The 11,102-nt window shown below is 41.3% G+C and overlaps 1 pseudogene; it reads left to right on the forward strand.

Moving 5' to 3' along the window:
* Nucleotides 1–7,545: 7,545 nt before the first annotated feature.
* On the forward strand, nt 7,546–8,726 carry LOC149259108 (uncharacterized; annotated as a pseudogene).
* The last annotated feature ends 2,376 nt before the right edge of the window (nt 8,727–11,102 follow it).

An 11,102-nucleotide genomic window follows, 5' to 3' on the forward strand; every position in this document is an offset into this window, starting at 1 on the left:
AAGAGGAAGCCCAAGTGGCTTCAGGACACCTTGAGAGATGCCACATCTGTTGCTGAGCCTAAGAGGCCGGTCAGAGAGAGTAGACCACCTGAGAGGTTTTGTAGCTATATGGCAATGGTTACCAGCATCCTTGACTCTGAGCCTTCTAACTATGAGGAGGCAGCTAGCCAGCAGGTCTGGAGAGAGGCCATGCAGGAGGAGTATTCTTCTATCATGAAGAATGATGTTTGGGAGGTAGTGTTGAGGCCTGAGGGAAAATTCGTGGTTACTTCTAGATGGCTTTACAAGGTAAAGCATGTTGCAGATGGCAGCATTGAGAAATTCAAAGCGAGGTTTGTGGCTAGAGAGTTCTCCCAAGTAGAGGGAGTTGATTATGACGAGACCTTCGCTCCTGTGGCTCGATATACTTCGATCCGCTCCATTATATCGATAGCAGCAGAGATGGGTTAGAAGATCCACCAGATGGATGTGAAGACTGCATTTCTCAATGGCTTCATACAGGAGGAGGTGTACATTGAGCAGCCACAGGGTTTTGAGTTGCATGGGAAGGAGTCCCATGTGTGCAGACTGAAGAAGGCCCTTTATGGCCTGAAGCAAGCTCCTAGAGCTTGGTACTCCAGGATAGATACATACTTGCAAGGGATGGGTTTCACAAAGAGTGAGGCAGATCCAAACCTTTACTTTATTGTGATAGGTGAGGAGCCTCTCATTCTGGTGTTGTATGTGGATGACTTGGTCATTACAGGTGCAGAGAGACTCATAGAGCACTGCAAGAGAGATCTTGCAGCGGAGTTTGAGATGAAGGACATCGGCTTGATGCATTACTTTTTGGGTTTGGAGGTGTGGCAGGAGGAGGGGCATTTCTTCCTAGGGCAGGGGAAGTATATTGTGGACATCCTTGGCAGATTCCACATGGAGGATTGTAAACCCATGTCGACACCGATGATCACCAACTGGAAGAAGCTTCATGCTTCGGATTCCGAGTTGGTGGATCCCACATTGTACAGGCGGCTGATTGGTTCCTTGATGTATTTGGTCAACACTAGACCAGATATTTGTTTTGCAATCAACACGATGACTCAGTTTATGTGTGAGCCTAGGAAGGTTCACTGGGTGGCTGCAAAACACATTTTGCGGTACTTGCAGGGGACAGTAGATTATGGTCTGGACTACATGCAGGGGGATGGAGTGAGACTGACAGGTTATACTGATTCTGATTGGGCGGGTTGTGCTTCTGATAGGAAGAGCACTTCAGGGTGTTGTTTTGGGTTTGGTTCAGCAGTAGTGTCATGGTTCAGCCGGAAGCAGCAGTCAGTAGCATTGAGTTCAGCGGAAGCAAAGTATATAACAGCCAGTCTAGCTAGTTGTGAGGCCATCTGGCTTCGCAAGATGTTGTTTGGCTTATTTGGTCAGCCGTTGAAACCTTCAGTGATTTACTGTGATAATCAGAGTTGCATTAAACTCACGGAGAATCCAGTATTTCATGACAGGTCAAAGCATATCGGGATCAAATATCATTTCATCAGAGACTGTGTTCGGAAGGGCGATGTGAAGCTTGAGTATATTCCCACTGATGAGCAGGTTGCAGATATTCTTACCAAAGCCTTACCACGGGGCAAGCATGACTACTTCAGAGACAAGATGGGTGTGGTGAGGAACACCTTCCTCGGTAAGAGGGAGTGTTGAAATTTGGTACCGGAGGACAGGTGGTTCCCTCAGGCTTTGATCTTCCAAAAGAATTTATTTTTTCTCCTAAAGTGACTTTATAATTTTTATAAAGTCAAATCTAATTTAAAAGTTACTTTAAGTGATAAAGTTACTAAAGTCTAATTTTAAAGTGACTTTAATAAAGTCAATGTAAAATTAGAAGGGAAAAGTGACTTTGGAAATAAATGACTAAGTGGGTCTTTATTAAAGTGGGGTGAATTAAAAAATAGAAAGTGAGATTTAAATGAGCATTTAATCTCAGCCCTAGACCTCAATCTATTTCAGCCATTGGATTTAAGGATCACCCAAAAGTCACTTAGGGTTAGATTAAAGGAGGAAAAGGTCATTCATTCTTTCATGAACAGATTGGGAGAAGGAGAGCAAGAGAGCAAGGGAGATTTCTGGACAGGGAGGAGAAGGAGGCAGCAGCTTGGCACACATTCCAAGGCAGCATTCCAGCAAGTCCATATAGCTGAGTTAGCATACAGTGAAAGGCAGATTTTTGGGCACGATTTTCAAGGAGGTCGTACAGTAGTTTGCACAGAAATCGAGGAGCAAAAATCTGAGTTTGTTGGCACGATTTTCAAGGAGGTCGTACAGTAGATTTTCAAGAAGGCCATACAGCAGTTTTCGGCACAAAAATCGAGGAAATCGTACAGCAGAATTTCTGGCAGCTTGCACGATTTTCTAGGCAAGCCATACAACAGAATTTAAGGCTGAAAATTGGCACAAAAATCGAGGAGGACGTACAGCATTTATTGCTGTTCAGATTTTGCTGTTTGCAAGTTTTTCCAGTTGGCTGTGAGGCACGGAAGACAAGATAAGTTGTAGAAGTTTACTTGTTGATTTTTGCTGAATATTTCTCACTGTAAAAAGCATTTTCCAGAATAAGAAAGAGCTCTCGAACTAGTTTTTCCCAAGAGTTGTAGGGAGTTTTTCTAGGGTCACCTTGACCAAAAATCACTGTGTTTAAATGAGTTAAATGGTTGTTTGTATGTGCTGATTTTATATTTTTGCATTTTCTAGCATTCTGTAAAATTTCCAGAATTTGTGTTTTCAGCGAAAATTTATTTTCCAGTGTTGAATGTATGGATATGGGAATGGGCATTTAACTCTTTTGGAGAAATAAGGTGAAACTGAAAACCGGGGTGGGAAATGAGAAATTTTTACATTTCCTCAAGCTCACTAACTATAGATTCAAGGATTGGAATAGGGATATGAAAAAAATGGAGAGGATGATTAATCATGCTACCAATGGTTATACAAGGCAAGCTAACTTTGGTCAAATTAGTTTTGGAGGGGATATTTATTTATTGGCATTCTTTAGCTTTAGCTTACACACTAAAATGAATGTTGGGAAAAAGTAGAAAAAAATGCTTTAGCTTCCTGTTTACAATGCTAAACCCGTAAACATGTCAGGGGAACTCCCCGGTAGAAGTCCCAACTAGACCTCAGAGCATTTGGAGTAGGAGTCCTAGCAGTGGGTAGTATAGTAGTGCCTTGATTGCGGTAGAGCGCAGAGGTAAGCAAGATAACTTTGTCAGAAGCAAGTGCGTGACCTTGTGGCGAGTCAAGAGAGATGCATGGGGGTTCTAACACACGAAGGGGAAAAAGGAAGTGTGTCCCTCAGAAGCCTGTAATAGTATGCAACCTAAAAGGAACATACGAGCATAATGACAACATGAGATGGAAGCGGAGTAGTCCACAATCCATAGTGAGAGGTTAAACCAACACACGTCTCAACAAGATTCATACAATCATATACAAAATAGTTCATACACGAATGCGTAAGTTAAATAACATACATTGCTAAAGCAACCAGAATAGTCCAACTACAATAACAACATATGCATGAAAATGTGTTGGCTCTATTATATTATATAAAGTGAAAGTTCCATCCATACATACACCATGACAGCCACTAGCCCCAATAGTGGAACATTACACTCAACACCGCCTGCTCCTCCAAAGAAATGTACTCGCTCTGCAGTGTGGAGAAGTTAAGGCTCGTCACAATACTTTCCAAGCCCTCTCTAAGCAATGCCTAGAAAAAGCTTGGCTCCCAAAATCTTGTTCTATGAGTTATGAGGTTCTATATATAGCAAAGGGTGGGGTGACCCTTGACATTCCCCTTTGACTCTTGGACTACCCTCATGACTCTTCAACTTCATTACATATAACTCCTTACATTACATATTGACTATTTGCATTCCACTAATGACACTTGGAATTTCACTTTACATTACATTTGATTACAACAGATATGGCTCATAGTAGTGATGTGGTCGAGACAACTCATGACACAACTCAACATGACACTATTGACATGTATTGGTTGATTGTGGTGTCCATGTCAAGCTGATGCACTGCTAAGTGATGGATGTGTTCTTGGATGTGCTTTGTCTTCACCTCCACATTGTTTGGTGTTGCGGGGTCTTCAATGGTCTTGGTCTTGCAAGATGGTTCCATGCATGTGTTTCTTTCACTTGCTGCTTGATGTGCTTTGTTCGTTCATCCAGCTGCAAGTACATCTTCTAGCATGTGCGCTCCTTCTTCATCTCGTTCGTCATCTCGCCATGATCCATTAGTGTACATGTTTCTACAATTCACTCATGACGAGACGACATCAAATACAAAACCTCCTAGTCTAGCATGATGCATTTTTTTTCGTGTTCAGGTGACAGGGAGGGAGGACAAGTCACTGAGGCAATGCAGAGCGCAACTTAGGCTAGGATGAGGAACTCTAGGTGGACAACCTGCACTGTCGAGAAAAATTGTGCGGTGACCACTAGGAGGCAGAATTGCATAGTGAAGGACACCAACGGCAGCTGCAAGGTGGGAACCTATTGATCAGTTCTACGTAGTTTCTAAAGGGAAGGCAAGACAAGGCTGCAAGGGACCTACTGGGCAATTCTGCACAGCTTGCAGGAACAGTGCATGATAGGGCTGCAAGGGACCTACTGGGCAATTCTGCACAGCTTGCAGGAACAGTGCATGATAGGGCTGCAAGGGAACTGTTGATCATGACTGCGTAGTTTTGGGGAATAGTGCAGCGCAGGCAACAGAGGGTCGTGTTGGGCATGTCTGCACAATTTTCTAGGACAGTGTAGGAAAGGCAACAGGGGATTTCTAGACATGACTGTGCAGTTTCTGGAGGCAGCGCAGAGCAAGGCAACAGGAGACCAGCTGATCATGACTGCGCAGTTTTTGAAGGCAATGTAGAGCAGGCAGTAGGGGGATCAGCTAAGCATGTCTGCGCATTTTTGGAGAGCAGTGCAATACCTAGGTCTCGGTGCAGTGCAGGGTTCCAACGGACCAGAAGGAGGCTTGATGACTATGCTTTAAAAATGTGTAGTTCAGTTTGGACATGGAGGCAGTTGCTACGCATTTCTGGGAGGTAGACAGGCTGCTCACTTCTAAGATTGTGCAGTGTTGGTGACCTAGAGGACAACCTCAAGCATTGCGTAGTTTCGGGCAGCATAGTAGGGTCACTGAGGGCTGAGCCTGCGCAGTGCATCTTAGTCAGGGTCTGGTGGAAGAGGGTTGTCCGGTCGAATAGATTTTCAGGAAAATGGCTAAGTGTTGAAAGCAAGTGAACTTGTGCAGACATGACATTGTGATCACACATTTAGCATACTTCGACAACAAGATGACACTTGCACAACAGTGCTTAGAACTTTGTGTGTGAGTACGACGGATGTTGACATAGCGAAGACAACCCAACACACAAAGACAAACCTTCAAAATCACTAGAACAAGATTGCAAGCATGACAAAGCAATCAATATGCCAAAGACGACAATTAGTCCAACAAGCGAAAGGGAGCAAGACATGTAAAGGAAACACACATAATGACTTTCAATGTTTGCCAACATGCATGTTATTGAAGACAGAATGATATGACAATGATAAGCAGTCCTTCAAGCTACACTAAGAGATGTATTTCATAAAGGTGTACTTTACTTACCATACTTACCCTCCAAAAGGTTATGCATCCAAAGGAGTTTTCATGCAATCCCGCTCTTTTATCATAACTTGGTTCATTGGTCTTTCTCCTCAACTCCTTGAGAGTCATCTAGCATATCATCTTTCCTTGTGGTCACTGAGAGAAACATTTGCACAGTTTCAATGCGCACTGACTGTTGTCGGGATAAGGTCCTGGAAGGACACCTTTGCGCAATTTCTAGATGCAAGGCAAACTAGACAGCTAGGGACAACACTGTGCAGTTTTGGGATGCAAGACACTGTTGTAGGATGGGGTCCTGGGAGGACACCTCTACGTAGTTTCTGGATGCAAGGCAGACTAGGCAGTTGAGGGACAATACTGTGCAATTTCTGGAGACAGTGAGTTCTGGCTGAGGGAAGGACACTGGAGGAAATCACTGCGCAATTTTGGATACCAAGGGAGGCTGGGGTTTCTGCACATTGCACAATTGCAATAGGCAAAGGGGAAAAGCTTGAGGTTGCAGATGCGAAGCGTGCGGTTCCGGAAAGTTGGATGTAGCTAAGTTGCTAGGGAACTTCGGAATTTGGCTAAGTGACTAATGTGAACAATAGAACTTTGATTACGATCACACACTCAAACACTTAGTGATACAACATAGACCATCCAGAACATATAAAAACATACTTCGCTTGATGCAAAAACTTTTATGACAAGAGTGCATGAAGTGAGAGCGAGACATGTCTATGTGATGAGAACGACCCATATGCTCAAAGATTTCCCCTTGAAGCAAAACAAACTTCCCTTTGCATGAAAAACGATAATCCCCATGCCCAAGGATGACATATGCTACATAAAGATGAGAACGTGAACAACTCTTAATATCAAGGAGGGGGGCTTGAGATCATCAGCTTACCAATAAGTTACCAAGGAGCGATCGATCACAGGATCCACCGTAGGCTCCGAAATTTTCATGCGAGCCAAAATTTTGGAGGGTGGTTGCAACCGCTACAACACTTCCTCTAGAGAAGAAAAAGAGAAAGGAAAGGAATACCATTGTTTAAGAGGAAAAAGTTTGCAAAACCACAAGGAGGGTAGCGATTAAAGAATTTTCATCTATGTGAACAAGCTTTATCAACAAAAAGTATGTGGAGAATGACAAGGAATTAAGGCTTATGGAGAAAAGTGATTATAGCTCGTGGGTCAATGGAGGGTTGGAATAGAAGTGATATGAAGGCTTTTGAAGAGCCCTCACTCATTTGAAAGAGAAAGATCATCTTCAACCAAGTCACTTATGAGATATTTACAATGAGGTGGGTGACATATAAAATATAAAATACAAAAGGACAAATTACAAATACAATACATATTTGGAATCTGGACGAAGTACACTAGGTTAATACTCATCGATTTTCCTTGGTAAGGAAAAGAGACTCTTGCATGAGAAAGGAAGCGCATGATGCCCTAAGAAGTCTTCTCCACCAACAACCTAGTATTGCTAAAGGAGTTGGGATCTATCACACTTACTGCTTTTTTGAAAAGAATAATACCCTCCTCCATTAAGGCAATTGTTGCCACTATTTTAAACGAAGAATATTTGTATCTTCCCCTACTAGGAGTTGATGTTGTGTTGCCTTTAATCGCATTGAGTCCCACAAATTTGATCTAGAAAGGGGTAGATCCTTCTTCTCCCCCTCCCTTCTTTAGAGATGTTGTTGGCATCCATAGTATCCTCCTAATTTGTCGTGGTTTTTATGTGGAAAAGTCCCAAAATGTTCCTTCTATCAATCTCAACCCTTATAGGCAATGTTTTGGAAGAAATTTCAATTTCCCCAGAAACTAGCTCCGTCAAGGTGATGCGAATGATGTTGACCACATGGAGACATTCATGTCGTTATGGATTCTAGGGAAATTGGCAATCCAACACTTGTTAATAGTTACTCTGTCATGAGTGGATCTAAAGGGGAGGAGAATGTCGAACAAGGTAAAATGAATTTTGTAGGAGCCAAAGTAGGAAACAAGATTTTTGTGGGACTGATTATAGACAAGATAGATGTTGAAGGGGGACAAAAGCTTAGTTTAATAAAGCTTGCCAGCCTTATTGAGATAAATGCCAGGGAAGGTGCTAAGAAGTTGGATATTCAACGAAGATTGATGGAACAAGTCGAATGGTTGCCTGACTCAATTGGAAAGCTTAATAATCTTACTGAAATCATTTTGTTTGAAAATAGGATAGTGACCCTTCCCAGGAAAATTGAAGGGTTTTCCAAGTTAAAGAAACGAGATAATCATGCAAATAAGCTAATGAATCTTCTAGATTCCATTCCTAAGTTGACCAATCTAACCGATCTAGACTTGCATGGCAATCACTTATAGACTCTACCTGCTTCAGTTGGAAAGCTTTCTCGGATTGTATCCTTGCACTTGAGGTTCAAATCAAGTTTCATCATTGCCTGAGTCTGTTAGACAACTTAGCAATTTGAAAAGAATGAGTATTGAGACAAATGAAATTGAAGAGCTACCATATACAATTGATCAATATGTTGTTGAGCTTCTAGCATAATACAATCAACTCAAAGCTCTATGTAAAGCTATTGGCAAGCTTGAATCATTACAAGCCTTAACATAGCCCTATAACAGAATAAAGTGCCTTCCATCAACCATGGGTTCTTTAACCCATTTTAAAGAACTTGATGTAAGCTCCAACAAAACGGAACTGATACCAGAGAGTTCGTCCCTTGCCACAAATCTTGTTAAGCTTCATGTTGGCAGCAATTTTGCTAACTTAGAAAAGCTCCCACTATCTATTGGAAATCTTGGGATGCTGGAGGAGTTAGATATTGGCAATCATCAAATAAACATCCTTCCTAACTCTTTTCATATGCTTACATATCTTCAAATTCTTAAATATGAAGAGACACAACTAGAGATACTGCTAAGGCATATTATTGAAAGTGGAGCTAAGGTCGTTGTACAGTTTATGATTGATTGTGTTGCAAAAAGGGGATGCAACAGTAAAAGAGACTAAGCCAAAGGGGAGGTGGTCAATATTTTGCTCATGTTTGAGGAAATGCTAGTGGGCTGAAGTTATGGAGGAACACCATTCAACGCACCTAATGCAGAAGCAAGCTTGTCTAGTAATACATAATCTAGTTGTTTGAAATCCCGAAATTAGACCAATCATACTGGAGAAAGGTCTAGAAAATCTTGTAAGAAATGTTGAGGCAAAACATGAAAGCTACAAAGATACAGCTACCCCAATGAATAATGTTGGACAAAGACTAAGGTTAAAAGAAATTGATGAGAAGATAAACCAGGTACAAAATATAATTGAGCACAAGAGTAATTTTACAGGAAGAAAGACATGTTGTGTGACATGAAAGAATCATTTGGCCACATTGAGAAAATTCAGGAACGTAATAAAATTCTGGATCAAGGGTGGGATTCCCTGAAAATACAGATCCTTCCAGCAAAATGGAATGTGCAGGCCATTAAGTAAGAAATTGGTACCTTGAACTTTGGTCTAAGGCAATTACAAGGTCAATGGGTTGATGCAAATTCTGTTTGGCAAGAAGCATTGAAGACTCCACAAAGCCAGAAGGATGAGATATTTGTTGAACTGAGTTGCAGAATTGGTGCAGCATATCAGGACTGCTTTATAGAGGTGGCTAGAAGGAGGACATTGACAAAACTCCATATAAGGCAAGCATGCCAAGGGATAGAATAGATGGATAGAATAAGAAAGACTAAAGTGATTAAACCAGGACAAGCCTTAAAATATCTGCTTGCACATACTCCTCAGGATGTCTTAGCAACTATGGGGTTATTTGACATCAACTTCATTGGCATTAATGATGCAGATCTAGCATGCTTGGCTCCAAAAGCCTTAGTAGGGCCACTGCCTAAGGTTGATCATAATCTGCATGTGAAAAACTCATTCTCCTCATCTAAAAGTAGTTATCATTCAGTCCCAAATGAAGATGGTTCTATAAATTCTGGTAAGGAATACAACCATAGGTGATTGATAAAGGATGTGATAGTGATGAAATTGTTGGAACAAGTAAAATGGAGGTTGAAAATGCATGTCTAAAAAGAACTTTCTTTAGCAGTGGCACATATTTGTACTCTTGACCCAAGATTGAACTATAGACCAGTGAATGGAAGCAGTGACTATTGCATGGTGACATCTCCAACCAGCATGTTGGTTATTGGGCTACAAGAACTAACGGGTGTTGGTTTTCTCACTATGGCAATTGTGAGTATCGAAGGAAGTTTTTCATTCTTGAGAATTGAAGGAAATATTGTACAATACCCAAATGTGCAATCCTATCCAACCTCATAGGCTATAGTCTTTGATAAAGGGGGAAACCTATTATCCAATGTTTTGGGGCAATATTGGATAAATTTGGTGTAGTTGGAGCAATTTAGCAAATAAGCAAAAATTGGGGGCTACACTAATAACCCCTCACATTAGATTAAGGAAGAGAGAGCCCCATGAGGAATCTATAAATAAAGAAGAGATGGAACCATTTTATCATCGTTGATTTGGATTGGAATATCTTTATTTCTTTTGAGTTGCGGCTATGAGGATTTTAAGACCCCTTTTTTGTTAATTAGTTTTGGACCTAGGTGGACGTGATCCCACCCTAGTTAATCCTCTCTCTTTAATTAGTTTCAATGGTGAGAGATTCCACCCTAGGTAATCTTCTCTCTTTTCTCATTTCTATTGCAATCCACATCTTGAGACATTTCTTCTCTGGTTTGGCAAGCAAAGAAGAGATTTCCCTATGGTTTTTCTTGGTCAACAAACATTAGAACAACAAAGGTCTTTTCTATGGTTTGTTTGGTCACCAAAGGTCTGATTCTGCGACAGCAAGACTTTCTTTGTGGATTCTTGTGGTTAATCTGACCTCTGAACTATTGATTGAAGGAAATTAAGGCAGCGGGAGGTCTCCTCTAAGATACCAAGGTCTTACATAGGGTAGCAAGGCCCTTACTCCATAAGCAAAGGGTTTGTATGAGATTCAACCAATAACAATTAGGGCACAAAAATCCTCATCTGTTTGACCAGTACCTTTCCTGGAAGAAAAAGGCAGCCTCAGGGTCAGGGCCGACTGTGGTCCAGTTAATAATTCACCTGGGTGCCTATCTTCTGCAAAAGCAAGGCCATAGTAGGGCAACAGAGTACTCTTGGAAATATAGTAAGGGAATACATCCATTTGCTAGTTTAGGACAGTAGAATAAGGCAACAAGGGTTGATTGATACATTAGTATTAGATTAAGAAATTTAAGCTACAGGATATATTGGATTTGTAAATTGGTTCCTTTGTATGAACTCTTGGTGGAATGTTATACTTCTTGTGCTTTCAATAATATCATTGTTGTGACTGTTAGGCAATCTGAACTATTGGTCCAATAGCCCTAAGGGTAACTGTTAGAATTGAAAGAAAGGT

Source organism: Pinus tabuliformis, chromosome 6, assembly GCF_031772625.1.
Source record: "Pinus tabuliformis cultivar Carrire ecotype Pingquan chromosome 6, CPIR1, whole genome shotgun sequence".
NCBI lineage: Eukaryota > Viridiplantae > Streptophyta > Pinopsida > Pinales > Pinaceae > Pinus > Pinus tabuliformis.